Raw genomic sequence first — 20,535 nt, forward strand, 5'->3', positions numbered from 1 at the left:
GTGCTCATTTGTTCTTTACCTTGTTTTCGACTTGTTATATAAATTAGCTGTCACCCTAATTAAAATCTTCATTGTTTTTTACACAAATGCTTGTTTTCTCTAGCAATGATTTTGTATGTTGATTTCAAACATCTGCTGTATAGGCTAATTCCAAAAAAATACTTTTTGTGAATTCTGAACCTAAAATACTAATATTACCATATTTTTTAAAATCTGTTTGGTAAACAAGTAAACAATTAAACACAACAAAACCACACCACCATACGATTAAGTGTAAACTCGATAATTCAGATAAATTCTGTTCTCAGGATGTGGGTATTTTTAATCAATGTCAGGCTGGGGCAAGTTGTCACGTTTTAAAATTGTGTTCAGTGAATTTAGGGAGTGGAGATCTTCAAATTCTTTTTTGTAGCCAAGATTCTAAGTTATGTGTTTCGAAATTGACTTTGAAAACAAACCTTGAGAAATATTGACTGGAGTGAAAAGTGTGCCAACTTGCCCCAGTGATTCTCCTTTATACATGTAGACTGGCTATATTGGACTCACCTTAATGACCACAACCCATGGGTTAATTTATCTAGCTACAGTTTCACACTAAGTATTTATGAGCTCACCTCATCACACAGAGCATTAATGATTCACGGAAAAACCTATTTTAATTCTCGCACTGGAAACAACATATTAAATCATGCAGAGAATTGTGTTTATTGCAATGGACAAGCTTTATTGACCCTTTCTGCTATAATCTCACTGTGACGCTCTATTCTGTTGCATGTCTGTTCTGAGATCAAAGGTTTAGGACGTGTTGTTTGAAAGCTCCAATTAACAGTCTCTTTTGTTTTGGAAAATTCTACAATTCCTGCAAGCAAATGAGATTTCTGATTCTACAACTTCACTCACACTGCTCTATGCAAATGTGTGTTTTTGCTATTTATTGCAAACTTGTACTGAAAATGTTTTACACTGCGTATTTGTTCAGTTGTTACTTCTAGTTTTAATCGCTTTAAGCTTCTCATTCTTACGTCAAATTTCATGTCTTGATAATAGCTGCACACTATCTATCTATCTATCTATCTATCTATCTATCTATCTATCTATCTATCTATCTATCTATCTATCTATCTATCTAGCTTCTCATTCTTACGTCAAATTTCATGTCTTGATAATAGCTGCACTCTATCTATCTATCTATCTATCCATCCATCCATCCATCCATCCATCCATCCATCCATCCACCCACCCACCCACCGATCTGTCCGTCCGTCCATCCAAATTTCACAAAACTTTCAAGGAAGGCTTTGTCAAGGGAATTTTCAGAGTTTCTCTTTGTAAACTTTGCATGTCTAGTAAGAAATGACAGTTATATAAATTTCAATCCATTGTAATTCTACCTCCTAACACTTTCAAATATGAATTGCACTTCTGAATCGTGTTTGCTTCTTTTACTCAAATTTAAAATCAAATTCAGTAGGCCTCATTGAAAATTAGAGCAGATAATTAGATTAGTTGCTCTAATCAATTAGATAAACAGTTTAAAACAAATCTTTGAAAGTTAGTAAAAGTGAACTTGAACCAGCCAGCTGAATAATAATATCTCCAGTTTAATGGCACTGTAATGGAAGGTAACTATCAGATTGCCACAACAACACAATACCACACATTATGCTGACTGAACAATTCTAGCTTGCTAACAGTGCCGCTCCATGCACGAAGCGACCCTTGAATTGTGTGCTTGTTTTGTTGCATGTCTTCTCTATAAAGTAGCATTTGACACAGTAATTTCACAGCGCTGCCTCAACACTGATCAAAAGAGCCGAGAGCTGTTTGTGAGCATTTAAAATGAAGCCCCTAACTTGGTTTCTCTCGTTTCTCATTTGCGCGAGCCTCACAAAGGTTGTTCATTAGAAGGCGAATGTTGGTCTCTGGTGTGTGTGATAATCCGTTTGTGTCCGGATTTCATGCCTGCTATCTGTATCTGCCACGAGTCCACCCACGCTGATTGAGTTGGTGTTGCTAATCAGATCGGAGCCGCGTGTTTACAATGTGTGTTTAATTGAGATAAATGTGATGGATGTCCTCCCTGTGTGAGTGAGATCTGTACGGCAGAACCGCTGTGGATTGTCTCTTGTCTCTCTGTTGTGTTTAGGACTCCAATCCTCATACGACTCACTGTGTAACATCTATAAACTAGCATTCACCTCTCTTATCACTGGAATTACAGTAATGAGCAGAACTACAGCAAAGTACCTTCAGGGAAAGTCAGTTCACTCAGCAGCCGTATAGGTGACATCTTCAGAAAACAGTCAAACAAGAACAGCTCCATCTGAAATGTCAAAACTGTCTGTCAAATTATATTTCAAGTCAGCAATGAAAATAACAATAGTATCATAAACAGTGTATTATTTATAAATACTATGCATTCATATTTTAGTTTTGCTTTTATTTATACATTTTTAGTTTATAATTTAATTTTAGTAATTCTTTGTTGATTCTTTGTATGATTTTTAATCATTTAGATTTGGTTTCATATCCCTTTTAAAAAAATCTTTGCTTCATTTGAGGCTAAATCTGTAGAATAGATTTAAACATCAAAGAATATGTCAGATTAGAAAATATTACAATAAAATGTGGAAAAAAGAACAGAATATAATAGAACAGAACAAACAAAACAATGAAAGTGTAAAATGAATAGAATAGAACAATATAGACAGAAGAGAACAAAATAAGAAATGAATAGAACAGAACACAATAGAAAATACTAGAATGGAGAAGTAAATGGAAATACAGAACTGAAAAGAATATAATATTACAAACAGGATAAAACATATAGAGCAAAAACACAAAATAAATACATAGAACAGAATATAATAGAGCATGATAAATGTGCTCATGGTGTGAGTTCGGCTGCCTGTTATCCTTTGTGGTTTAATTTCTTTTTCTGATCAGGATGCCAAACCACCAGGCAACCTTGGGCCTTTATTAGAATATTAAAAGAGAGGGATTAGAGACAGACACAGATGGAAGCACAAATGAATGATGATCGGTAAAGGCAGCTTTAGAGTGGGTCAGAGAGAGAGACAACAAACAAGAGGTTTCTTGATAAACTTCAAACCGCAGAGATACAACTTCTTAATAATACTCAGAAACAGATGAAGAACTTTCTCCTGAATTCCTGCAGCTCGGTCCAGCTCTCTCTCATTACGGAGCGCCTGAGGTCCCCTGTGTAGTGCCGAGGTTGACGTGTTTAATTTCGTTGTGTCTTGAGCTCAGAGCTCCATGTCAAACAGGGTCAGTGTGCGGGCTCCTGGGGGCCGCTAACTTCATGTGGGATGAAGTTTGTTGGAACAGGCTGTAATTAGTGAGTTAGCATACTCTCCAGTGCTGCTGTGCGTTTGGGCGCTGGGCTGATCTTGTGTCGTTCACTCGTCAAGTCTGCGTATACATGCTTACACACTTGAGATATTTGTATTAGTATATATCTAGTGTGATTATGGAACGGGTCGGTGGAGACAGTGCGGTCATAGACAGCACAAGTTGATCATTAGGAGCCTTAAAGGGGTCGCACACCACACCAGAAGCAGCATGCGGCATCACAGGAATGACAAAGCACAGTATCACACATAGAATTTGTTGTTTTGTACACTTAAACTCCAGTTCAAAGACAATCCCTGATGAGGTGCGAGACATATGAATTTTTTATTTTAGTCAAATTTACAAGGTATTATTGACTTAAAAAGAATCTAACAGATACGTTTACTTGAGAAGCAACACTAGCCGTGTTTCCATTACAGAATTATGCAAAACTTTTGCAATTTTTTCTAAATGTACATGTAGATAAAAAATATCTGCTTATAGGTCTTGATAAATTGTAGCATTTTTTTGTTGTTTAGAATCCAGTATTCCCGTGAAATGTCTTTTATGAGTTTAACGAAGAACTATGTCTCATCTTCCAGACATACCGCACCATCTTTAAAGAACGTCTCGGTTACATATGTAAACCTCGTTCCCTGAGTAGGGAACGGAGATGTTACGTTGGATGACGACGAATGGGGTTTCGCTTAGAAAGCCTATCAACTTCGAGTATTACAAAACGAGCCAATGGCAAAGAAATGCCATGGGTCTGCAGAATTTGCATAGCGGGCGCCGGCAACATGCAGATATGTTTCTTCGCTGAGGAGCCAAGACTGAGCTCAGGCGATCCCCGCAGTACAGCAGAAAGTGGCAGGCAGACGTAACGAGGGAACGAGGGTTACATACGTAACCGAGACGTTCCCTTTCGTTGTCACTCCGAGTTACGTCGGATGACGACGAATGGGGTTTCCAGTCTAATCACGCCACCTTCTCGGCTGTCTTCCAGTGCCCTGCGTAAATCTGAGATCCTTGTCATGAGACTGGCACGGACGAAGGACTCCTAATTAGCACAGGAATACCAAGGTACACTGGGGAGCATATCCAATAGCTTAGAGGAAATATGCAATTAATGCCAACCCAGAGGGGGGGGACTTAGAAAATACGCATATGACCCAGAGGGATGCATATGGAAAACACTGGGGTGTCCAGCCGCAGGTGGAATATTTCAACCCCAGGGGTGGCAAGGTGGCTTGCCAAGGAAAAGACACATCCTCAGAGAGGCTTACAGTGGAAATACACTTTTCGGGGGTCGCTCAGAGGAGGGACCATGCACACGGGAGGCACCTAGCCGACGCGCAGGCAATAGACACTGGCGCCGACGTCAGGAGTGCTGGAGGAACTCAGGGCTTTCGGAGAAGCTCACCTGAGGAGAAATCGCACGTATCCAGTCCGTGGAGCGGAATGGAGAGCAAGCGAAGACACCTGAGCGGGTCCAGTACTAGCTGGTTGAAGCGAGTACATGAGAGGACACTGACTCCACTCGGAGATTGTAGAATCTGGCGAATGTGTTAGGTGTCGCCCAGCCTGCAGCTCTGCAGATGTCTGTTAGCGAGGCGCCATGCGCTAGAGCCCAAGGGGACGCCACACTCCGGGTGGAGTGGGCAGTCACACCAAGGAGGCACGGTCGACCTTGCTGCTGGTATGCCAAAGCAATGGCGTCCACTATCCAGTGAGACAACCTTTGCTTAGAGAGAGCTTTTACCATCAGCTTCCCACCATAACAGACAAAGAGCTGGTCTGAGGTCCTGAAACACTGCGTCCTGTCTACATAGGTGCAGAGAGCACGTACTGGACAGAGCAGTGCCAAGGCTGGGTCTGCCTCCTCCAGGGGCAGCGCGTGCAGGTTCACCACCTGGTCCCGGAAGGGAGTGGTCGGAACCTTGGGCACATATCCGAGCCGGGGTCTCAGGATCACGTGAGAGTAAGCCGGCCCGAATTCCAGGCATGCTTTGTCAACGGAGAATGCGTGCAGGTCCCCTACCCTCTTGATGGAGACCAATGCAACCCGGAGCGCTGTCTTCATAGACAGGAACTTAAGCTCCACTGATTGCAAAGGCTCAAAGGGAGCACTCTGCAGGGCAGTTAAAACCACTGAGAAGTCCCAAGAGGGAACGAGAGGAGGGCGAGGAGGATTCAGTCTCCTCGCTCCTCTCAGGAACCTGATGATCAGGTCGTGCTTCCCAACGGACTTACCTTCGACCGTGCGGCAATAGCGGCAACATATACTTTCAGGGTGGAGGGAGACAGCCTTCGCTCCAACCCATCTTGAAGGAAGGAAAGCATGACACTAATCGAACATCTCCGGGGGTCTTCTCTGTGAGAAGAGCACCAGTTGACGAAGAGGTTCCACTTCAACGCATAGACGTGTCTAGTGGACGACGCTCTAGCGGAAGTGATGGTAGCCACCACTGCTGGTGGTAGGGTACTCAAACCTGCCTCGTCCCTCGTCCCATACGTGGAGGTTCCAAAGATTGGGACGAGGGTGCCATAGGGTACCCCGTCCCATAGAAAGGAGGTCCTTCCTCAGGGGAATCGGCCAAGGAGGTGCTGTCGCGAGGAGTACTGGTCCGGGCGGGCCAGTACGGCGCGACCAGAATGACCTGCTCCTCGTCCTCCCTGACCTTTGCGCAAGAAGGCTCACTGGGGGAAACGCATATTTGCGGCCCCATGGCGCACAAGTGCATCCGTGCCGAGCGTGCCCTCGGTCAGGGAATAAAACAGGGCGCAATGGGTCGAGTCGTGAGAGGCAAACAGATCTATCTGTGTGTCCCCGAACTGGTCCCAAATTAGCTGAGCCGACTGGGGATGGAGTCGTGAGAGCTCGTCGTCTGCACAGTTCAGGGCTCCGGGGATATAAATGGCATGAAGCGACCTCAGATGCTTCTGACTCCATATGAGGAGGTGGCGGGCGAGTTGCGACATACTGCGGGAGCGTAGACCACCTTGATGGTTGATGTACGCTACAGTGGCGGTATGTCTGAACGGACTAGTACGTGTTGGTTCTTGAGCATGGCCCGGAAGCGGCGCAAAGCAAGACGTACAGCAAGCAACTCGAGGCAATTGACATGCCAGAGCCGTCGGGGTCCTGTCCAGGAGCATCTTGAACGGCAGCCTGTGAAGGGAACGGTTCAGCACGCGCAGGTCCAGGATTGGCCGTAACCCACCGGTTTTCTTTGGGACAATGAAGTACGGGCTGTAGAAGCCAGTCCTCATCTCGGCCGGAAAGACGGTCTCGATCGCACCCTTCGCCAGCAGGGTAGCGATCTCTGCTCTCATGATAGGGGCGTTGCCTGGGACCAAAATGGAGCGGACTCCCCTGAAGCGGGGAGGAGACCGTGCGAACTGAATCGCGTAGCTGAGCCTGATCGTCCGCGCGACCCAGCGGGACAGGAGGGGAAGCTCTAGCCAGGCTCCAAAGAACTGTACCAGCGGGGTCATACGAACCACAGACTTCCCACCGGTGGTGCAGCAGGGCGGAATGACTGGCCCAGACGTGGACGGCATAGCGGCCCGGTGTGGGGGCACAGTCATTAACCGTGCCCTGACAGAGGAGGCCAGGGAAGGAAGAACGTTCCACGGGGGTCTTCTCTGGCGACAGAGGCGGATGAGAGCGGCACGGTCTGGGGACGGCGCGCACTGTCAACCGGCTCTGGGACAGAGGAGGACGAGGGGTGGACGGCTCGGGGGCGGCGCACCGTGTCGTCCAACAACTCTGTGTGCTCAGGGATGAACATGTCACTTCTTGCTTTAACCACATTAGGGTGCTGCCCACCCGGTGGTGAGCAGCAGGGAGTGGAAAACAAAGGATTCTCCCCCGGCCCTCCACCAGGGAGAAGGAGTGGTCCTGCTACCATCTCCTGAGAAGTGACCATCATCCCTGAGCAGCCCGTCTCAAAGGCGCCGCTTGGCCCGGCGTTTAGCGGGGGGCGGGGCAGGAGAGGGCTGTGGCGTCCCCCTTGGGGCTCCAGAGCCAGGGGTGGAAGCCGCGGGAGGGTGCCTTCGGCGGTGGGCCGACTGAGGGATCTGAGCGGACTGCGGGGCCGTCGGGGCAGAATATGCCTCAGTCTGCTCATGGGCGGTTGAGAACTGTTGTACAGCCCTGAACCGCACCGCCGAAGGGCTGACCTGGGATATGAGGGTGTCGGGCAGACGGGACCGCCGGACATCCTGCACACCGGACAGGTTAAGCCACAGGCTTGAATGGTGTACATCACCTGACCCAGGGAGCGTGTGGCCACATTCGTCGCTCGGGGAGCAAGGTCAGTGGCGGCACACAGCTCAATGAAGAGCCCTGGGTCAGTCCTGCCCTTCTGCATGTCCATGAACACCTGGGCCAGGAAGACCAGCAGAATGGCCATGGCATGCAGTGAGGCGGCTGCCTGTCCTGGGCGCTATAGGATTTCGCCACAAGTGTAGATGAAAAACTACAGGCTTCGGACGGGTGCTTAGGATCGTGCCGAGAAGAAGCACTCTGAGGACACAGTTATTTTAGTATCACAACAGAGCGTTCAACCGGGGGACCCCAGTGTACCCATGAGCAGCTGCCATGGGAAGGAAGGGCGGAGGAGATCAACGAGGGATCGCTAGAAGACATGGGGGTCTTCGAGGATTTCGAGATCTCCTGATGCACATCCGGGAAGAAAGGTATTGGGGTTAGACGGCGACGAGAGTCAGCGGCCACCCCAAAACCAATCGTACAGCAGCGAGCACTCAGGACAGGGTGGAGGGTTCCACCCTAGTCCGATGCTCGCAGCGGCCCGGGAAAGCATGGCCATCATCTCAGGATCTGACTCGACAAATGCCATATGCACATCCGAAAGTGGCAGCACTGTCAAATCTTCACTTCCTGAAGATTCTTGCCCGCCCTGTGATGCTGCGATGGACAACAGATCCGATTCTGGAACGTCAAAGGAAACCGAACGTCACGTGATCGTTTACGGGTTGCGTCAATGAAGTGGGGGGCGTGGGGCATGGACGGATTGTCGGCGCCTTGTTCCACACCAACACCCTCAGGTCACCCTGGCCACCAGCCGAAGTAGCACCTCACGTGAAGAGTGTTAGATTGGGGTGTGGATGAGGGGACTCTCTCTCAAACGAGATCACTGAGTCTCGACCGTAACAGCTAAAATGTTTTGTTTATATAATGAGAACTGACCATAGACCATTGTAAAATTGTTATTAATCTCTTATAGAAAAACATACATGTGAAATGCCATTACTTTGAAGGAGTCCTGTCTTAAAGGGATAGTTCAACTAAAAATCGCGTGATGGTCACGTTCCCGTGGGGAGAACGTGAGTCATCCACAAACGCTGCTCTAGCGTGATCAAGCCCAAGCACGCAGAGAATGTGCCCATCAAAATCTGAAATGAGTCAACCGCAACCAGAAATGCACGGGCGAGCCGTCTTTAAAAAGATGTGCCGCGCGCGAGCTCTTTTGTGAGAGAAAAGAAACTCTGAAAGTGTTGAAGCGCCCGGGGAGAAACACACTCACTGGCAAGATACTGCACAGATAAGCAGGAAGCGCGCACTCGCCGGGAGATCGCCGTCACACCAACACCAGAGAATCTCGCTCATCTGTAAGAAGCTGACAGTTCAGAGATGGCTTGTGGAGTGAAGAATTAACTTGGCTCCGAAGCGAAAACATATCTGCATGTTGCCGGCGTCCTCCTTTTATACCCACGAGGTGGGGCGGAGATACGCTATGCAAATTCCGCAGACCCATTGCATTTCTTTGCCATTGGCTCGTTTTGTAATACTCAAAGTTGATAGGCTTTCTAAGCGAAACCCCATTCGTCGTCATCCGACGTAACTCGGAGTGACAACGAAAGGGAATGATCGACTTTCACGTACGTCAGGTGACCTGTTAATGAGGAAAAACTGCCCATTGCACTTTTGTAAAATATCCCTTTTTCGAACTGCCTGAAAAATCACCTCATGCGAGCGTAAAAAACTTTTCTCCAATATTTGGGAGTTTTTCCGAAAATTGACCTGTTTCCACTTGCCGTATTTTCAATTTGCGCAATTTGAAATGTAATGGAAATGAGTCTATTGTTAAGACAAATATCTGCAAAAATAAAAATCTGCATTTGAATAAGGCAATATACACATATTTAAGTACCTTAACTTAACTAACATTTTCTTTTTAAAAGGTTATTTTTAGATATTTTTTAACAAAGAAAAATCAGATAGACAGACAGATAGACAGACATATGTTTGCATGGGGGTTAGAAATATCATGGCATATATTTATATTTCAACCTAATAATTAATCTAACATGCTTATATCTCACTTCTTATTAAGTCCCATGCCCTTTTCTTTTTCTCAAACATGCAAAATACCCGTCCACAGCTGTAATGAAAGTTTAATGGCAGCTGAGGCATGTTCAGCTCAGGGCTTGTGTTATACAGGACACAGTGAGAAATGTAAAGGACATTCAGAGAGCGAGTGAATGAGTGAAAACCCAATGAGGGCTCCTGCGATATTCAGAATTTTACACTTGCACAAGGCAGGTCACCTATGGAGCAGTTCAACGGCCAAGCGTGAATCTGTGCTGGGGGGTGTATTCTTCTCAGCAGCAGTCTAGTTTAATGAAGCACTTAACACATGCAACATTTTCTAGGAATACGGAATATTAATGGGTCAAGGATTTCACAAGCTCAGTCATATCACTATATTGCAAAAGAAAAAAAAAATTTAACAAGCCTTTGAATTCGAGCCATGTAAATGTTCTTGTACAAAGTGCCATCGCTGATAACAAAGTGACTAGGTTTTCATGAGTCATCACAGCTGAAATGAAAGCAAAGCATGTTTTGTATTTGTCAAGACTTGGTCAAGAGGTTGACGAACAACCAGCATAAAGAGAAGTACACTACAAAAGCCATATGTCACTTGTCTTTAGTGTACATTTAACAGAGAAAAAAATAAGATTATCTAAATATTTTACAAGAAGATTTCTACAGTACCTTTCATGTGCATTAGATGACTCTATGCTTGTATGCATATTTCTGTTTGACTGTGTGACCTAGTTTTTAGTGTGTTCCATTGATTAATGATTCTGTTCACCTGTCGTTCTGTTAATGAACTCATTTAGCCTGTGTATATACACCCTGTTTTTTTTCAGTTCTTTGTCGGGTCTCGTCATGTTGTGGATGTGTTTCCCCTGTTCACAGCGCCATTCTGTTCTATATTCTGTTGATTATTATATTAAAGACTGATTCCTGGAGTTCTTCATCTTTGTGTGATTACTTATATGCACCCACCCATGACAATGAGGATAGATGGATGGATGGATGGATAGACTTATAACTGATATGGTGAATATATTTTGTGAATATATTTTGTGTAATTAGAAATATATAATTATCTCTAATTACAAAATCAATTGTAACCACAGAGGTTTCCACCCAACCTACCTACCCTACCTATTAAAACACCAAGAAAAAGAAGTCTCAGCGTTCATTCTCAAAGGAATGTGTTCTTGCATTAAAAAAAATATATAGAGAAGTTAAATATAAAAGAAAGCAGGTGTCTTTTAGCTGGACACGTCCCCGATCGGACCCTTGACCTGTTTACTGATGCAATATGGCACTGGCAGCCTGCTCTCCGCTCGTCTGTGTGACCCGCAGTATTCCTGCAGCCGTCTCATCTTCATTACAAACGGCGCTCGGCCGAGACAGAGCGTGGGCGGGGGGAGGCTTTTTAATTGGCCGGGTTGATGGAGGTAAGTGTTCCTGTTGGCTGTGTATGCGAGACATGGATCTGATGCAGTCCCATGTGAGCACAAGAGGCCAGGAGCTTTTAAATCTCAGAGCAATTTAAGAGCCAAGAAGCAACAGAAGTGTTGCTGGATAACAGAGGACTTGCCACTGCTTACCCAGATGCCTATTAGTTGCAATTTCTCTCTCCATCTCCAGCACTCTCTCTCTCTCTCACTCCCTCACATTACTCTCTCTCAATACCAACACGAGCCGTTGAAGAATAATTCAAGAACGCTTTGAGACACAGATATATTCACAGCCTCGATCATTCTCAGCCGCTGATGTGCATGCGCAAGCCCTTTTTCCGTCTGTCTCTCGCTCTTGTTCATTCGTTAATTCTGAGTATAGTGCACAGGATGCACCTTGACCTGATTGATGAAGTGTCTGGTTCAGATGAACCTGATGGATGAACTGTCTGGGTTCTTTCTCTCCGAAGAAAAGGAAAACAGAATGATAACTCATGTTAAAGAATAGAGCCATGTGGGCTGCCTTACAAACCCTCAACCTGATAATAAAGTATTTTTTTTCTATTCAGTTTAAAAGAAAAATAATGAGTTGAGCTGATTAATTATTTAACAGTCTCTCTTAAGAAAAATCATAAATGAGATCTGTTTAATACCTCAATTTGGTCTAAACACCAATGAGATTAAATGAAGAACAAATGGAGTCTTTTGCCTGAAATCAACATGAAACGGCATGCGTAACCCGTTTTAAATCTGTAATGTGGCTTTTATTTGACTAAATAAGAATATCCGTCAAGAAACGACTGAATTGTAAAAAAATTATGTTCTCTACATTGTCAACAAGTGAAATATAAAACAATGGCATCTGTTTATTGGTTAACATTAACCAGTATCCATGCAGCATATGTGAAAACAGTTTTTTACGTGTGCAGAATTTCAGAAATTGTAAATTTCACAATTAATTACAAAAAAACATTCAGTATCATATTGAATTAAACATGACATTTTGAAATAGAAAGACATAAAGATTGATTCCAATAATCTTTGTTTTATTTACAACTTTAAAAAGTGAATTTTTAGAGTGTAGCCTACTAAGAAAGTTTTGATTGACTTTTCAATATGAACCCAATGCTTTCTTATTAAACCCTTTCAAATGATATTAGTTTATTTTTGCTTTCTACATTTAAATATCTATGCTCAATGATCTATGAAACTATGCTCTATGCTTAAAAGAATTTTCTTTTTAAGCAAAATCCATTGTCTCTGAGTTAACTTCACTGCTGTTCCATGAGATGTGATACCCACATGCATCAACATTTACCTGCGTTATAATTCAGGTTTTAAATTTAACTCCTCTCAACACCTTTGTATTTTATGCCGCAGACGATGAGTGTGCTCTCGCTGGAGATGTCATCTGGTTTTCTGTCACCAGCAGCACAGCCGACATTGAAATTCCCCTCGTTCAGTGGTCGGGTTTGCTGTCACAAGTCATTTGTACTGAGGGAATGGAAAACAGCAATCAAACACAGAGCAGGGAGCGGCACAAATTAAACTGAGCAAATGTAAATGAATGTGAAACAAGAGAAGCATTAAGGGCTGCGGTGCTGCGGGAGAGATGCAATGAAACTAGGACCGCTCACTTTAAAAAATTCAATGAACAATCCTACCAAACTTACTTCCCCACTGGGAGAAGGACAGCGGTTACCTTGACGACCACTGTGAAGTGCTTGTGGAATAACTGGAGAGCTGGGGCTTTGGTTATTAAAGGCTCGCTCTTCATGTCCGATTTGAAATACAGAACAATAATGGTGCTGGGCAGGGAACACTGCACAATGACCATTATATAGAACTCTGAAATCCAATAAATAATACAACCCAATCAAACACAAACAAGTCCTATATTTACACACAGCCTGTGTGTGAGTGTGATGTATATTTAACCGGAGGCAGAATTCAAAGTGGTTATTTGCTGTATTTATGTGCCTGCAGAGCTATAAGACGGATTTCTACACCATAGGATGGATTTCCAAATACAACGTACTAAGAAGACGAGAAATGTTTCAGTTACAAATGTAACCCTGATTCCCTGAGAAGGGGAACAAGACAGTGCATCCTCTGTCTAAATACATCAAACATTGGCGGGTGAAAGTTTATGACGTCACTACCTGTGTAACCAGAGTATGAAAGGGCGTCTGTATTACACGTCAACAACTTCTTTTGTCTGAAGGAGACTTGGACAGGCATACCTGAAGCATGGCAACAAGACGCAGTGTCTTGTTCCCCTTGAACCAGGGTTACGTTTGTATCCAAGACATTCTCTTTTGAATGGGAACTTGCACTGCATCCTAGGATGCTTTGGGGAACAAATACACACTCCACCATGATGAAGGAATGAAAGTCGTAACAGCTGACAAAAAGTCAATGACTCCATGGAGCTAGGTCCAAAGTCACCATCAGCATCCAGGCTACATACCCCGTGGGTATAGAGCTCAGGGCCTGGTTTTCTAACGAATACCTTCATATTAATATGGCCAAGGATATGGGGACATTATCAGGTGACATTATACCCCTTAATCAGGAAATCCAAACGAGCGGAGACCTAATATCATCAAGGAGGCTTGCAAAGAGCCAACAAACTGATTGTATCCAAGGAGAGCTCTATGAATGGAGGGCTCAGCAAGACAACTCTCAAAATGAGAAGAGGCCTAACAATGTTCTACGCTAAGGACTGATTACCAAAGAGGCTCACAAAAGAGCCTGATAACTCAATACCGCTATCCAAGCGGATCTCGGGAGGGCAGAGTTCTCAGCATGACGACTCTCTAAATCGAAAGCAAACCTAATAACGCCTCCTTAAGGACGGTTCTGCCAAGGAGGCTTACAGAGAGCCATATAACCCGAAGTGACCACCCAGACCGAGCTGTAAATGAGACATCAGCAAGATGACTTTCTATAGTGAGGAGAGGCCTAACTACGTTCTACACCAAGGCTCACAAACAAGCCTGACAACTCAATACTGCTATTCAAGCGGAGCCCTCGGGAGAAGAGGCCTCGCCAGGACGACTGTCTAGAGCGATAGGAGGCCTAATAACACTCCACCATAAAGACAGTTCCACCAAGGAGGCTCACAGAGAGCCATACCACTCTATGTCACTGCCTATAACGGAATGATGCTGAAGTCAGAACAAGCTCATTAGAGGCAACGGAGGACCTTGCCCAAAACCAGGAAGGTTCTACCCAATGCTCATCCTAAATGACCACTGGAAGCTACTAGATAAGGTGGTATGATTTGAGACTACAGCAACAAACTGAGCTCTATAATAGGGAGTCGTGAATCCTACTATTAAGGATTCCCCTTACACTCAACCATGAAAACTTTGCCATCAAGGGGAGCCAGGGAGTGCTAGCAGCAGCCACCCAGAAACAAATGTCTTTGAAGGATCTAAAAACTTCAGAATCTCCCGAAGGTGCCTTATGACAAAAGAAAGGTTTGCAAACTGGGGCGAAAATCCCACTTCCTGTTGGGTTCTTGAGATCCAAAGAGCTCATCCCAGGGACCGGAGGACCCTGCTTTTAGACCCGAACCAGGGGGAGGGTTCTGCTCTTCAGTCAAACCCGAGCAAAAACAGGCTCTCTAGACTCCAACACTCAAGAAGGTGCCTGCAACTAGGAAGGGTTCACAAACCAGAGCGGAAAAAAAACGCTTCCTGTCGTGTTCCAGAGATCGCCACCACTGAGCACTGTTATTGTGCAGGACCATTTTATTCTCCTAATTAACTCACCATTGCTGGGTTTTTCAATACTGAATAGGCATTATTGATTTGTAAATTTAATGTTTATTTTTTCTGAGTCCAAACATTTCAAAATGAGCCTCAGAATGTCAGATGAAAATGGACAGCAATTGGGAAAAAAAAATAAAAAAAATTAAACACACTGATTTTCAAGAAGCTTAATTAGATGTACTTTCTGTAAAATATAACTGACTTTCCCATGAACCTGCTTCAGCTTATATATGTTTTTCACTAGTAATGATATAGCCATGGGCAGTAATGAGGGAAAAATAAGTTATCAGTCTCTTTCTGTGCCAGTTTTGTCATTGACTCATTGAAAAAATGTGCCAAAAGCAGAACAGTTCATACATGTCTCTTGTTTATAAAATTCACAACAGTTAAGTGTAATGCATCACGCTGAATCTGACCTCATGCAAGAGTTAAGCATTTAAAAGGTCACTGCATGAAAAATCTATAATTCTCCTTGATGAACTTGATGTAGGCCTACTATGAAAATACTGTATCTTTCAAATTCGAAAATTAAATTTACCCATTCAATTCAAATCCAAAAAGACCGTTTACTGAAACTTAGCTGCAAAATCCTCTCATTTCAGATTCCTAATAATGAATTATTAGGAATCCTCTCAGATTCCTAATAATGAAACTCAGTACTATTTGCCTGGCACAGATAACATCAGAAGTATTCTAGCCAATGAAAAAGCAGCTGGTAAACCGCTTTATGTTTAAATGAGATGTTTGTTTATTTTCTGTTGATCACAGTGGGATATTCATCAAAAGTTGACCAAATGTCGAAGAACAACAACATGACATATGCCCAGATGTTCGGTTCAGCACAAATTTTTGGACCATTATTTGATTTGCATAATCCCATTAGTGAGTCATTGCTAAAGTACAGCTTGTCCAAATATAAAAAGCTACGTCCACAATTCAGGATGTGTGAACCCCGCAACGTAAAGCAAGCATTGTTCAGTCCTCAAGTCCCTTTCTGTGGCGAGTATAAAGCCTATGATGAGGCATCATGGTATGCGTCACGTTAGTGCTCTCTGCCATGGGAGGAACCAGGTGTTTTATTTCACACACACACACACACACACACACACACACACACACACACACACACACACACACACACACACACACACACACACACACACACACACACACACACACACACACACACACACACACACACACACACACACACACACACACACAGACACTCATACAGACACTCACACTCACACTCACACTCACACACACATTGGGGTAATGCCATGTATGACATTGTTTTAGCACTGCAAATGAGTTGATTTACTAATGCAATAGATTAATTGCCCTTAATAAACGTTATTCAAAAATGTTATTTTCTCTCAGCTCAGCAATTGTGCACTAATATGTGTTCAAGATGGTAGAATTCCAGCATAATTGCATAATTGCAGCACTGTGAAAATGTTTGGAATTGGATGTGTGCAGTCTAACCCAGCTGCACAAGTGGATGTTTGAGCACATCACATGTCTGATCTTAGCCTGATATAAATGAAAATCATCCTAAGAACTTGGCTCTGGTCCAAACCATTTCATGCATAAAGGCTTGATTATGCTACCTTCTTTTGGACAAATTCTAAGGCATCATTGATGCATCCTTAGATGAGAAAACAATCCCATAATGCATTGCAACCAGTGTTGCTATTGTTCAAAAAAACTATTTAAAATACTTTTCAGTAAAATTAAAATACTTAAACTTAAAACATAAAAATTAGAAATGCTGATTTGACAACAGCTGACTAAATGTTAAGTTTAATTTCTAAAATTACTAAAACGGAAATAAACTAATTACAGCTAAATAGAATTAAAAAACAAAGAGTTCAAAAAAGACAAAGGTACATACTGTAACACAACTTAATAAAAGTATATTAAAATTGCAAAATATTAATAACTAAAATAACATTAAGGGCCAGATTGAACACAATCACATAATAGCACCGATGGGAGTGGAAAGTTCTGTGCGTGATCTATTGATGACGAACAAACTGAAGAACACAGACATTGACAGATTATTTCTATGATGACCAACATAATCTTCCAAGAGCAGAGTATTGCAGTTTTTTAGAGTATTGCAATGTTAGATTAGCAACATACTAATATGCCAAACTCCATTGAAATCGTTTGTGAATAGAATCAGTTACGGCCTGTGTTCCAAATTATGAGGCTCAATTTCAGTAAGGATGTGCCCTTAGTAGGCCGCTGTCTATGTAGGAAGTAGCAGTAGGCAGCTCATTAGGTTTGGAGCTCATACCTGCATACGTTTGAGTACAGATAAAATAATTTCTTAGAGGTTATATTTATAAGAGTAGCTTAAATATTCCTTTCTCGCTGTCACACTCGGGTGCGTCATTAAAGGAGTCCATGCGGACGGTGTCATCTGGTTATAAACGCTCATGACAGATTCTCCCAGCTCTGAGTCTTCCCCAAATGTCCATACTTTACCCTCATTTATTTTTCTGCAAATTACTCTCGCATCAAACTATATTAATCCATTCATCATAAATCCCTCGCAGGCTAAAGACACATTATCATTAGTTTGGAAAAAGACCAGCTTCCCCTCAATGTATTTGACTTTGACAAAAATTGCCCAGAGTATTTCTGCTGATGTTTATGTGGAAAAAAAAATATGATTATGATATTAACAGATAGTACTCATCTTATTGGAACAACTAAGAACATTATGAATAAAATGTCATGTATGTTTAGCTGCAGAAGATGGTTTTGTGTTGACAAGAGATTTCCCGCAGCACAACATGATTAAAAGGAACACAAGAGCAATGGTTTAGATCAATAATGAAATAATAGAATCATTTAAAAAAAGTATACATTTAGCATAAAGAGAACGATGAACCATTTAGAACCATTACAAATTTGTGCACTTTCATGATATTTGCAAGACAATTAAATACATTTTCCCCATATATATATATATATATATATATATATATATATATATATATATATATATATATATATATATATATATATATATATATATATGTAACAGTAATGAAAGGTTCTTTTAAAATAAGCTTTTTTGGGAGACATGTTCTTTACAGATCTTGTGAGATTAAACATGCAAGGAATCACATTTTTCTTGATCTTTTTTTTAATAAAAGGGTTAATTGTATGAAAACATCCTGTAACTTTCATAAATACACCAAATAAATCTAGCTTCTTTTTTTGGACATGTTCTTTAAAGGTTTTGTGAGTTTCATCTAGCTCTGGTATTTTAATGGCAGCAACACATGAGGAATAAAAATTCCCTTTGATCTTTTGAGATCAAAGTGTTGATTGTACCATGAAAACATACTGTATTTTTCAGAAAAAAAAGAAAATAAAAAACACCAATATAACCATAGATCCACAGATCCAATATCAAGGACTGAATCCTTTCTATTGAATCTGAGAACAGGAAGTAACATGATGCATTTGCTTAAAATCAGTGGTCCCCTAGAGTGTCCTTACATGTTGTCAGCTAAAGAAATCTGATCACAAGGAGAGCAGAACAACACTGTCTCTTAAACCATATGGAGGAAACACTATGATAGTGGAGAACACAGCTTCTCTGACCAAAGCTACAAAAACCAACGACTCTTCACACCTCACGTCGATGGCTCAGTGGCTGATTGATTAATTTGAGCATTGACTGACAAAATACTGCCAGCCACGCTGCTTTTCTCATCTAGTCAAGATCTTCAGAGTAATTTTGCTCTATCAATTATTAGTTTAACAATTACACTACTTGGAATACAGGGTCCAAAAAAAGTCCAAACACCCAGTGGGAACTGACTGTTAAAGACCTGAAGAAGTCTGTTACTTAACAGGAAGTGAATTGGCTGTGCATTTCAGAGGAATACAGTGTATTCAGTGTGGAATTGTGGGATTTAGTAAGTAGCCGTGCAAAAAGTGGGACATTGTACTGCTTTGCAGGGTCCTGATCACCCTGTCTGGGTTTACTTGCCAATAATGACCAGTTAACCACACATTATCCCTTGCATGTTTGCGGAATTAGACTTAATGTCAGATGGATCTAGACACAGATGGTGCAGGAACACACACACACACACACACACAGATGTTCTTCATATTCAGTTTTATACATTCCTAAAATTCATTGACAGAAATGCAACATGCACAGAATAAATTGACCTTGTGCACGTGGAATCATATTACCATGCGCAGGCTGATTGCGAGGGACTTAAGATTAAAGACCCTGCTGTCAAGTGTGCTGTACTGCTGAACAAACAGTGGCTTGAGAAAGCTGATGAGAACCGTGAAGTAGATAATTATGGTGCTTATAAGGCACTTCAATGCTACTTGAAGACCAAGCCACGTTCTTGAGTTTATATAGTCAGGTTTCTGATTTCACTTGATGATGATTGATCATCAAAAATCCAAACAGACAGACAGATAGACAGATATGCATACACCTGCTAAATAGAAAGATAGATAGATAGATAGATAGATAGATAGATAGATAGATAGATAGATAGATAGATAGATAGATAGATAGATAGATAGATAGATAGATAGATAGATAGATAGATAGATAGATAAAGCATATGCCTGCTGGACGGACGGACGGACGGACAGACAGACAGACAGACAGACAGACGGACAGTCAGACAGACAGACAGACAGACAGATAGATAGATAGATAGATAGATAGATAGATAGATAGATAGATAGATAGATAGATAGATAGATAGATAGATAGATAGATAGATAGATAGATAGATAGATAGATAGATAGATAGTCGGAATAATCGGAATTTTAGTTAATACGAGTTCAGTTAAAATGTGGAAATGAATGCCCTCTCAAGTCTTATTTACCACTGGGAAGCTCATGATCATTTTGATTCCCAAGTTCCCGAGATGGACATAAACATGGCGGAGGGGAGAACGATTGCTACTGTGTCTGTTTTTTTTTTTTGTTGCGTTTTTTTTGCACAACCGCTATATCGCCTTGTCTTGTCATTAAAGTAGTGCATATTTACATATTTGAAAAATCATTTGAAGCATATTGTATGTTTTATTGACAACAAAAATAGCCTGCATTCAACGAAATTCCCCAAAAACCCACAAACTGCAGGTAGGTTGTTTTGTATTAGGAAAAGTATCACTTTAAGTTGGCAAAGTTTCCAAAATCGTGTACTGTAATACACAACTGTAATACCCAGCATATATGCATTCCACAAGTCACAGTAACAGACAGCATGTCACGTTTTTTTTAACATTTGCAAACTTTTTCACATTTCCCATCCATTTACAATCACTCCCCAATGCACACAGGCACGCTAACACAAACACACTTTTGAATGAATCCACAATGGATAATTTTCCGGCTGGCTGGCCAGAGGTCGGGAGCAGATCTCTGATAGGGCCTTTTGCTCCTGAGAGGAATGTGAGCGACAGGCCCAGATTACGCTGCCTTATTTACCTGCGGATAACAGTAGCGTAAATAAAACAAGGATGTTCTATCAATCAGCGTACACAAGCTGTGATCTATGTTAATAGAAGCCCGAGCGTGCGTGAGTGTGTCTACCCTCCGAGGCATGTCAAT

Source organism: Siphateles boraxobius, unplaced genomic scaffold, assembly GCF_051911475.1.
Source record: "Siphateles boraxobius isolate OS27281-9 unplaced genomic scaffold, OSU_SipBor_1 37, whole genome shotgun sequence".
Classification (NCBI taxonomy): domain Eukaryota; kingdom Metazoa; phylum Chordata; class Actinopteri; order Cypriniformes; family Leuciscidae; genus Siphateles; species Siphateles boraxobius.